Source organism: Ailuropoda melanoleuca, chromosome 8, assembly GCF_002007445.2.
Source record: "Ailuropoda melanoleuca isolate Jingjing chromosome 8, ASM200744v2, whole genome shotgun sequence".
Taxonomy (NCBI): domain Eukaryota; kingdom Metazoa; phylum Chordata; class Mammalia; order Carnivora; family Ursidae; genus Ailuropoda; species Ailuropoda melanoleuca.
In genome coordinates, this window is record NC_048225.1 from 34,382,142 (window position 1) to 34,392,863 (window position 10,722).

Below are 10,722 nucleotides of genomic sequence, written 5' to 3' on the forward strand. Positions count from 1 at the left end.
ATGGCTAAAATCAACAATACAAGGAAAAACAGGTGTTGATGAGGATGCAGAGAAAGGGAAACCCTCTTGCATCGTTGGTGGGAATAGCAAACTGGTTCAGCTGCTCTGGAAAACAGTATGGAAGTTCACCAAAAAGGCAAAAATAGAACTACCCTACAATGATGTTTATATTAGCATTATTTACCATAGCCAAATTATGGAAACAGCCCAAGTGTCAATCAACTGATGAATGGATAAAGAAGAGGTGGTATATCTATATACAATGGAATATTACTCAGCCATAAAAAAGAATGAAATCTTGCCATTTGTGATGACAACATGGATGGAGGTAGAGAGTATTATGCTAAGCAAAATAAGACAGTTGGAAAAAGACAAATACCATATAATTTCACTCATATGTGGAATTTAAGAAACAAAACAAAGGGAGAAAAAAGAGAGATGGAGGCAAACCAAGAAACAGATTCTTAACTGTAGAGAATAAGTTGACAGTCACCCTGGGCGGGGGCATGGGTGAAATGGCGATGGAGATTAAGGAGTGCACTTGTTATGATGAGCACACGGTGATGTATGGAACTGTTAAACACTATATTGTACACCTGAAACTAATATTATACTGTTTGTTAACAAACTGGAATTTAAATAAAAACTTTAAAAAAAGAAAAATAAATGAATTGAGACATTATAACTGATACCACAGAAATGCAAAGGATTATAGAAACTGCTATGAACAATTATACTCTCAAAATTGGACAACCTAAAATAATATCTTAGAAAATTAGAAAGATACCAAGACTGAGGGGTACCTGGGTGGCTCAGTCAGTTAAGCGTCTGCCTTCAGCTCAGGTCATGATCCCAGGGTCCTAGGATCGAGTTCTGAGCTGAGCTCCCTGCTCAATGGAGAGCCTGCTTCTCCCCCTTCCTCTGCCGCTCCTCTTGCTTGTGCTCTCTCTTTCCCTCTCTTTCCTTCTCTCTCTCTCAAATAAATAAATAAAATATTTTTTAAAAGATACTAAGACTGAATCATGAACAAAAAGGATATTTGAACAGATCAATTATTAGTAAGGAGATCAAATCAATAATCAAAAACTTCCCAACAAAAAAAAAGTCATCAGAAAACTTTACCAGTGAATTCTGCCAAACATTTAGAGCACTAATACCAACCCTTTTCAAACTCTTCCCAAAAATAGAACAGGAGGGGACACTTCAAACTTATTTTACAAAGCCAGCATCACCCTATTACCAAAGCCAGAGAAGGACACTGAAAGAAGTTATGGGCCAATATCCTGATGAACTAGATGTAAAAGCTCCTCAACCCATATTAGAAAATCAAATTCAACAATATATTAAAAAGATCATATATAATGATCCAGTGGGATTTATTCCAGGGAAGCAAGGTTGATCCAGCGTCCACAAAACAGTGTGATATACCACATTAACAAAAGCAACAATAAAAAATTATATGATTGTCTCAATAATTGCAGGAAAAGCATTTGAAAAAATTCAATATCCATTCTTTATAAAAACTCCTAACAAACTAGGTATAGAAGGAACGTACTCCAACATAGTAAAGACATATATGACAAGCCTACAGCTGGCATTATACTTAATGGTGAAAAGCTGAAAGGTTTTCCTCTAAGATCAGGAATAAGACAAGGATGCCCACTCTTACCACTTTTATATAACATAGTATGTAAGTATGTATATAGTATAACTGTAACTATATAACTATAGTTATATAGTATATAACATCCCAGCCAGAGAAAGTAGATGAGAAAAAGAAAAAAAAAGGCATCTAAATTAGAAAAGAAGTAAAATTGTCTCTATTTGCAGATGACATAATCTTATATATAGAAAACCCTAAAGACTCCACCAAAATATTATCAATGAAATTGTAAGATATAAAATCAATATACAAAAATCAGTTACATTTCTATACACAAGAAATAAACTATCAGAAAGAGAAATTAAGAAAACTATCTCATTTACAAATGTCAAAAGCAATAAAATACTTAGAAATAAATTTAACCAAGGAGGTGAAAGATAGGTTAGAAAATGAAGAACAAATAAATGGGAAGATATTCCACGTTCATGGTTCAGAAGAATTAATACTGTTAAAATGTTCATACTACCCAAAGCAATCTACAGGGTCAATGACATTCCTATCAAAATTCCAAAGGCATTTTCACAGAAATAGAACAAACAATTCTAAAATTTCTATGAAACCACGTAAGGCCCCAAATAAACAATGCAATCTTGAGAAAAAACAGAACAAAGCTAGACACGTTACATTTCCTGATTTCAAACCATATTACAAAACTACCATAATGAAAAGAGTATAGTACTGGCATAAGAACAAACAGATCAATGAAATAGAATTGAGAGCCCAGAAATCTATGCATATATAGTCAACTAATTTGTGTCAAATTTATTTAATTAAAGCTAAGAATATACAATGAGGAAAGGCTAGTTTCTTCAATAAACAGTTTGGGGAATACTGGACAGTCACATGGAAAAGAATGAAAAAAAGTCCCTATCTTATACTGTAAACAAAAATCAACTCAAAATGGATTAAAGACTTGAATGTAAGACCTGAAACCATAAAACTCTTAGAGGAAAACGTAGGGGGTAAACCTCTTGACATTGGTCTTGGGAATGAATTTGTGGATTTGACACTAAAAGCAAATGCAACAAAAACAAAAATCAGTGAGACTACATCAAATGAAAAAGCTTCTGCATAACAAAGAAAACCATCAACGAAATGAAAAGGAATCCCACTGAATGGGAAAGAATATTTGCAAACCACATATCTAATAAGGGGTTCATATCCAAAATATACAAGTAACTCACACAGCTCAATAACAATAAAGAACCAGTAACCCATTTTAAAAACAGGCAAAGGATCTGAATAAGATTTTTTCCGAAGAAGACATACAAATGGCCAACAGCTAAAAGAAAGGATGTTTAACATCATTAATCTTCAGGGAAATGCAAATCAAAACTACAATGAGATATCGCTTCACAACTTTTAGGTTATATATTATCAAAAAAAATGAGGGGTAAAAGTGCTGGTGAAGATGTGGAGAAAAGGGAACCCTTGTTCACTGTTGGTGGTAATGTAAACTGGTACAGCCACTATGGAAAACAGTACAGAGGTTTCTCAAAAAATTAAAAATATAACTACCATATGATCCAGCCATCCCATTTCTGGATATATATCCAAAGGAAACAAAATAAGTATCTCAAGGAACTATTTATACCACCATATCCGCTGCAGTATTATTCACAATAGCCAAGATATAGAAACAAACTGTCCACTAATGGATGAATAGATAAAGAAAAGGTAGTGTATCTACAATTGAAATATTCAGCCTTTAAAAAGAAGGAAATCCTGTCATTTGCAAGAATACGGATAAACCTAGAGGGCACTATGCTTAGTGGAATAACCAGACAGAGAAAAGCAAACGTTGCATGGTATTACTTATATGTGCAATCTAAAAAAAAAAAAAAATTAAAAAATCAAACTTAAAGAAAAAGATAATAGAAAAGTAGGTTGCCACAGACTGGGGAGTGAGGGAAATAGGGAAAGACTGGTAAAAGGGGACAAATTTTCAATTATAAGATAAATAAGTTCTGAGGCTCTAATGTATAACATGGTGACTATAGTTGATAATGCAGTATTATATAATTGAAATCTGATAAGTGAATAGAACTTAAATGTTCTCACCAATCAGTCCATCCATCAATCAATAAAGTAACCAAATGAGGTGATGAATATATTAACTCGATGAAGGGAAATTCTTCACAATGCATATGTATATCAAATCATCACATTTTACACTTGGAGTACCTTACCGCTTTATTTATCAATTATACATCGATAAAGCTGAAAAAATGAGTACTAAACAGAAAGGAAAATAAAGCAACAAAAGGGTGATAACCCAACTCTCACCCAATACTGCATCCAATGTAAGTTCCAGAATCACTTACACGTGTACTTCCTATTTCTGCCAAGTATGGTATCAGTTAAGAGACACAGGAGTCAGGCAGATATCAAAAATAAATATTATTACTGATTAAAACAAATTAGATAATGTGGTTTTAGTTCTGAGTCAAAGACTTGCTATTACTTCCCCTGAATTAAGCAGAATTCCCCCCCGCCGCCGAGTCCTAGGGAGAGCCAGCCAATAGAAGGCCTTCCCTTGCTGATATAGAGCCCATATTTCTCAGCTTACCACACAGCTGAAAAACCAAAACAGATATCCTCCAAAATCAAGAAGATCCCATTGAGCAGAGAAGAGGAGATGAGCCATGCATGCCCAGTGTCTTCAGCCAATCTTATTTTAATTAATTGGCCCTTCTGCCCCTGGAAAAGGAATGATTAGGAGGACAAAGAGAATCCAGGAGTACTTTCATCTTAATGACAGTTTCTCCATATAGAAATACGGAAGTAAGAAATAATTTCGCCACCTCCAACAATGAAAAATAAATATTGCTTCTCCAAGAGCATCAATGTGTAATTTAAATGACATCTGGAAAGCAATTGTAAATTGTAAAAGAGAATGTATCAGTCAGATAGGGTAAGTTATTCTAGGGTAACAAATTACCTTAAAAAATCTCAATAGCTTAAAATAGCAAATCCCTCTGCATTTCCATCAGTGGTCACCTTGGACTTGGAGGTTGGCTCTGATCCCTGTCATTCCCATGACTAGGAGGTGCTAGGAATTACCTTAGAGTTTGGAGATCCATGGCTCTTGTTTTCCCAATTTAAGGTTTATTACTCTAATAAAAGCCTGCAAAGATGTTCAAATCCCCAGAATCTATAAATATGTTCCCTTATATGACAAAAAGAACTCTTCAGATGAGGTTAAGGCTAGAGGTCTTTATATATGGAGATTATCCTGGATCATTTCAGTGGGCCCAATACTTACAACATAAACAACTGTAGGATAATAATTTTGTGTTGTTTTAAGCTACTAAATTTATATACTTTGTTACAGCAGCAGTAGAGAATGAATACACCTTCTTAGTCATGAGTCCACCCCTTGGATAATTACTATTTGCTGTAGAGATTGGTCAAGCCCGGATTATCTGCATATCCCTATAGCCAGAGAGATGTAGAATATTATTGACAATTCAATTAAAACTAAAGGGATGGGGGAAGTGGGGAAGAAATGAAGCCCAGACAAAATGAGGGAATATCCTCCACTGTACTATGTTATGTTGTCATTTAATCTATTACCATATTTTGCTATTACCGTCACAGTATTTTTTTGAAATATGACCTCTCCTCATCTCTACCAAGAGATGGCTGCTCTGAGTTGATTAGCAGTATTTTTAGTATGAGCAGAGAAAGAATGATCAAAAGAGAGAAGATTGTTACACATTACCTAATTTTTATCCTTGTTTAATATCCAAAACAATCTTCACTTTATAAATATTTCATCTATTTTTGGAGATTATAGAACTAATAACGGAAGCAAAGCCTCAAAGTTAGACTCTTTTAGAATCTTAGGTCTCAAATTAGTGAGGAAAACAGTGTTCCAATGCTAAAACTCTTGTCACAAATCAACTTTAACAGTAGTCAAAATACACTCCTTCATACAGCAGTGTGAACCACCCACTTGCTATGCCTTTTCCCTGGTGCACAGTTTCCACAAGGCCTAATACAGTGGTACGAGTATAGCAGGAGCTCAGCAGACACAGCAGATAAAGATAATGATGGTAATAATGATAAAAATCAAAATAGTCATGTCTGCCATATTGTTCCTTAGCTACAGCTGCATTTCAAATTCTAAATAATGTTGTCTTGCCTCATTGGAAAAATATACAGCCATGTATTTCCAACTACAGAACTTTAAAAGAATTATCACTAGCGCAGAACTTTTTTTATGTTGTCATAAAGCTAAGAGAAGTCAATTAGGTCTAGTACTTCATTAATGGTTTCCACAAATCACATTTATAGCCAGTCCCATATCCAGTGTGATACGAAGAAATGCCATTTAGAAAGACAACTTTTGACACCCTTATATTATGGCATTGCAGAAACTGTGGGGGTAATTAATTTTTACTTGTACTGTGATGAATCCAAGCAAAACTCTAAAAGCCATTTGGCCAATTACTGACTCTTTAGGGCAATGAAGCCTTTGCAGAAAGCTCGAGCTTATATTACTAGTATGATCAAAGCTTTAATGAAATTGCTGCATGGCAGAAACTACTGGACTATTAAGAGAAAACTACAAAAGTAAATGAGTGCCTAGCTCTGAATCTACAAAAAATGGGAGCCTTCTGGTTTCTTTGATTGTCTATTAATTTCTCATGATAGAGCCCCATGTGGCATTGCTCTGACAAATTTCACTGAAGCATGTTTTCTCTTCTGCAAATTAGTAAAGCAAAGTCCTGCATGTGATCTTCCTAATGGGACTTTGTATCCCACTGTTCTTTATTATTATTTTAAGAGGAGTAGGTGTTTTCTCATTCTCAAGAGAAATGACTGGACTAGTTGGAGCTCTTTTATGGCTATTGCAGTATATAACCCAATAGGTGTCAGGAAGAATTCATGCTGTGTTGCAGCTCCATAAGTACCCATCCACCGCTAATACTTGTATTGTGGTGCTGTAAAACTCAAAGTGAAATCTAAATGGTACAGTAAATGAAGAATTTACTGAGACTTAACTTTCTATTCTTCCTGAATAAAACCATTATCAGCTTGGGTGTCCTATAACTCTTTAAAACAGGCATTCTTAACAACTCATTCACAGGCCCAGCTCAATCAGTCATTTTCTTTCCTATACTTTCTTTGAGAAATACAGTGGAAGTATTGATTAAGAATGCAAAACACAGGAAAAAGAGAATATGAACCCATAAACATGATTTTAATCATTAAAGTCTAGGTTTCTGTTGGCTCTACTTCCAAAGTAGATACAGGATTTCACCACTTTTCGCCACCTGCTTAGATACATCCCAGGTGCAAACCACCACCAATTACTTGAGATTATTTCAAATACTTCCCAATTGATCATGTGCTTCTGCCCTGCTTCTAACCTTCAGGCATCTATTCTTAACAGAACAACCACAGTGATGCTATTGAACCTTAAATCTTGTCTCTCCTTTGCTCAAAACCATATGATGGATCACCATTTCACTGGGATAAAAGGCCTGACTCCTTACAGTGATCTGCAAGAACCTACATAATCCCACCCTCCTTACCCCTCTACCAGGTCTCTTATCACTGTCACCTCAGTCAACCCACACCTAATAGTCCACTAAGCTATTTTTTGAACAGGCAGACAAGCTTTTGCTTGATGGCACAGTATTTCTTTTTCTCTGCATCTAGGGCTTTTACACATGCTTAATTCTCCCACTTATTCCAGGTCTTTGTTTAAATATCATCCTTTGAATAATGACAGTATTCCTGCGCACTGCATTGTACGTTTCAACTGCCTTCTCTACATTTTCTGTCTTCTCTGTCTTAGTTTTCTCCATAGCACTTATCACCACCAGTCACACTGTATACTTATTTATTTATTTATTCACTCATTTATTTAATTATCTTTATTTCCACCCCTCATTGCCCCACCAGAATGTAAGTTCCACAAAAGAAGGGATCTCTGTCTGTTTTATTGCTGATGTATTCACAGTAAAGGAATATAATCAGCAAGGGGAAATCTACAGCTATAGATCCTACATTTCTTAACAATGGAATTGCCTACATAGAACATAAAAGAGGCCAAAATGAAAATTCAACATTCAGTGGATTTACTAATGCCTGTAAATGTACCTGGCAATTTGAGGGTGCAATGATGAGAAGAGTGGCTGCATTACCAGCCTTCATGAAAATGCATTCAATGGGTTTATATTGTGGTTTGAAAACTTATTGAATTATTAATGTTCACTTCTTGTCATTGAAAAAGGTAAAAGAGAGTAAGATATATTTTCCCCTTCTTATAATCCTAAAAAGTTAAGGTTTTCTCCTTTAGAGAATGGCTTTTGCATTACATAGTTAGAATTTGCCAGTCACCCAGGAAAAAAGTCTCCTCTATTGTTTGAGAACTAGAGTCCTATTCAGAAGAAGGGGAAAGAACCTGATTCTGAGAGTTGAAAGGAAAAGGAGAAATAGCCTCTGAGAAAACGGTGATTAGAAGACATCTGCACATTTCCACAAATAGTAGAGACATATGTTTTTATATTTAGTCACCAACATTAGGCTTCAGATGTTAGATGTGGCTGGTAATTAAGCACCAAAGTCCTAAGAATGAATGAAGTTCTATACAGTCCAATTACCAGGGAATGGAGAAGTCTGCTTTAAGGAAGTATCTTTAAACACACTCAAGCGATCAGTGTCCAGATGATGATAAAGGACCAGCCTCAACAATGGCATCACACAACAGATGGAGCAAAGTAACAACAAATACCGCCAAGGAATGAGAAATTTCTAATTTGCTTTATAAACACTCTGCTAGCTGTCTCCCAATCCCAGATTGTTAAGAAATCTAGGTAGTGAGAAACCATCTCCAAACATTAATCTGAGATTAAATTTTTTTCACCATGTTAGCAAATAGGGTCTCAGGGCCAAATTTAAATTAACTTAGAAGAGAAAAACTATTTTTTCTCTCTCTCTTGCCCTCAAATATCATAGCCAATTTTATACTTGCTATTCACTGAGACCTCACTCTAGATTACTAAAAATATTCCTGTAGATTATGGCCACACTATGGACTAACCATAACAACTCTAATTTGAGCTTATTGGTTTTTAAAACATAGCCAAGACCAAGTTCAAAAAATAATTCAAACAGGTGAGAAATGATAATGAATAACTTTTAACTTTGAGAATAACAATAGTAAGAAACAACTATAAAACGACCATGCTAAGATTCAGTTTAATGAGAAATTTTATGAATGTTTACTAAGACTTCTAGGTAGATATATTTTGAGGACACGGTGTTCAAGAGGAAAAGAGAGTACACATTTCACTGAAGATGATTTTTAAGGTCCTTTGTTCAGGTTTTGAATTTCTAAGAGAGAACATTTTCTTGAAGAGGGCAGTAGCAGATGTCATGGATATGGGAACACCATGACATCCCAAGCCTGAGTATAAACTCAGTTAAAGTCTAATGTTCTAAGATAGTGTGTTACAAAAAGTGCCTTCTGCCTATGACAGAGACAATGAATTCCTGGAAAATGGTGGTGTTTTTCTGGGGATAGAAAGCCAGTTCTAGAAGAAGAGATATTTGAATCTTGAAGAGAGCCCATTACTCAGGTGCTATAGCAGTAACTCATCCAACTTCAGGCAGCTGCTAACCTTTAGAAGCAGATTGCTTTAGGGACCCAATCCCTAAGGGTATTACAGCTCTCATTGTGCCTGGTTGAATTACCTGAGCACTTTAGGTCCAGCTTTGGCCATATTGAAAACCAGAAAGCAGTACAGATCAGCTTCCTGATTACTTCTTTAAATGAAAATAAAAATGTATTTGCATTTAACTGAAGCTAAAAACTGATGCAGAGACCTCTGGCCACAAAACATTCAGAAGCACTTAGCCAGAGGAAGACAGGATGTTATGTTCAAGAACAATGGTCCAGATTTTGCCAGCTACAGCAGAGGGCAACCGAGCAAGGCAGTGAAAAGCCATGGCTGCTCTGAACATCCTTCTGTAGGTCCCCTAACAGTTCACTACAGAAGAGAGGCAAACCTGGTACCCGACAAGTAATGCTGTCTCTTAATCTGCTATTGATAGTGTGTCTGGGAAACACACACACACCTGTGAATCAGAAGAGGAGACATAAACACAAAGTGAAGGTAAAAAGAGCATTGCTCAGGTACAAAGGTAAAACATATAAGAGGTAACTACAACCACTACATGTTCATAAAAGCTAAAATATCTCTATGGATTTGTGTACTCATAAAGAGAACATTGAATAAGTACTGTAAAGCTGAGATACATTTGGTGAATATTGATAAACCAGAGAGGGATGAAGGAACAAATTCGACCTGGTCCTACAAGAAATTAAGCTTTTTGGCACAGCTTCGCTTCTAAAATTGACCCAGGAAATAGAAAGGGAAGGGGTCTAAAGACCCACTCAGTTTAAAAAAAAAATGTCAATTTGAGATAAAGGCTCTCCCCCTCCATCAGTTAAAGGATCCATGGCAAAACAGTACATGTTAGATCCCAAGAAAATAAGAAATGAGATTCCCAAATACAAGCAGGGGTTGAAGAGCTTGGACAAGGAGGATTAAAAGATCATAGCTATACACAGCATCTAAAATAATTGTCTTGTTGTTTTTAAGTCTAGGATTATGAAAAAGATCTCTCTAAATGCAGTCATGAAAAGATGTTCAACAGCATTCATCACCAGGGAATTCAAATCAAAACCACAATGAGATATCACCTCAAACCTGTCAGAATGGCTAAAACCAAAAACACAAGAAACGAGTGTTGATGAGAGTGTAGAGAAAAAGGAACCCTCTTGCACTGTTGGTGGGAAGGCAAATGGGGCCATCTACTGTGAAAAACAGTATGGAGTTTCCCAAAAAATATAAAAATAGAACTACCCTTTGATACAGCAATCACACTACTGGGTACTTACCCCCAAATACAAAAACACTAATCAAAGGGATTCATGCACCCCAGTGTTTATAGTAGCATTATTTATAATAGCCAAATTATGGAAGCAGTCCAATTTTCAATTGATAGATGAGTGGATAAAGAAGATATGGTGTATATAT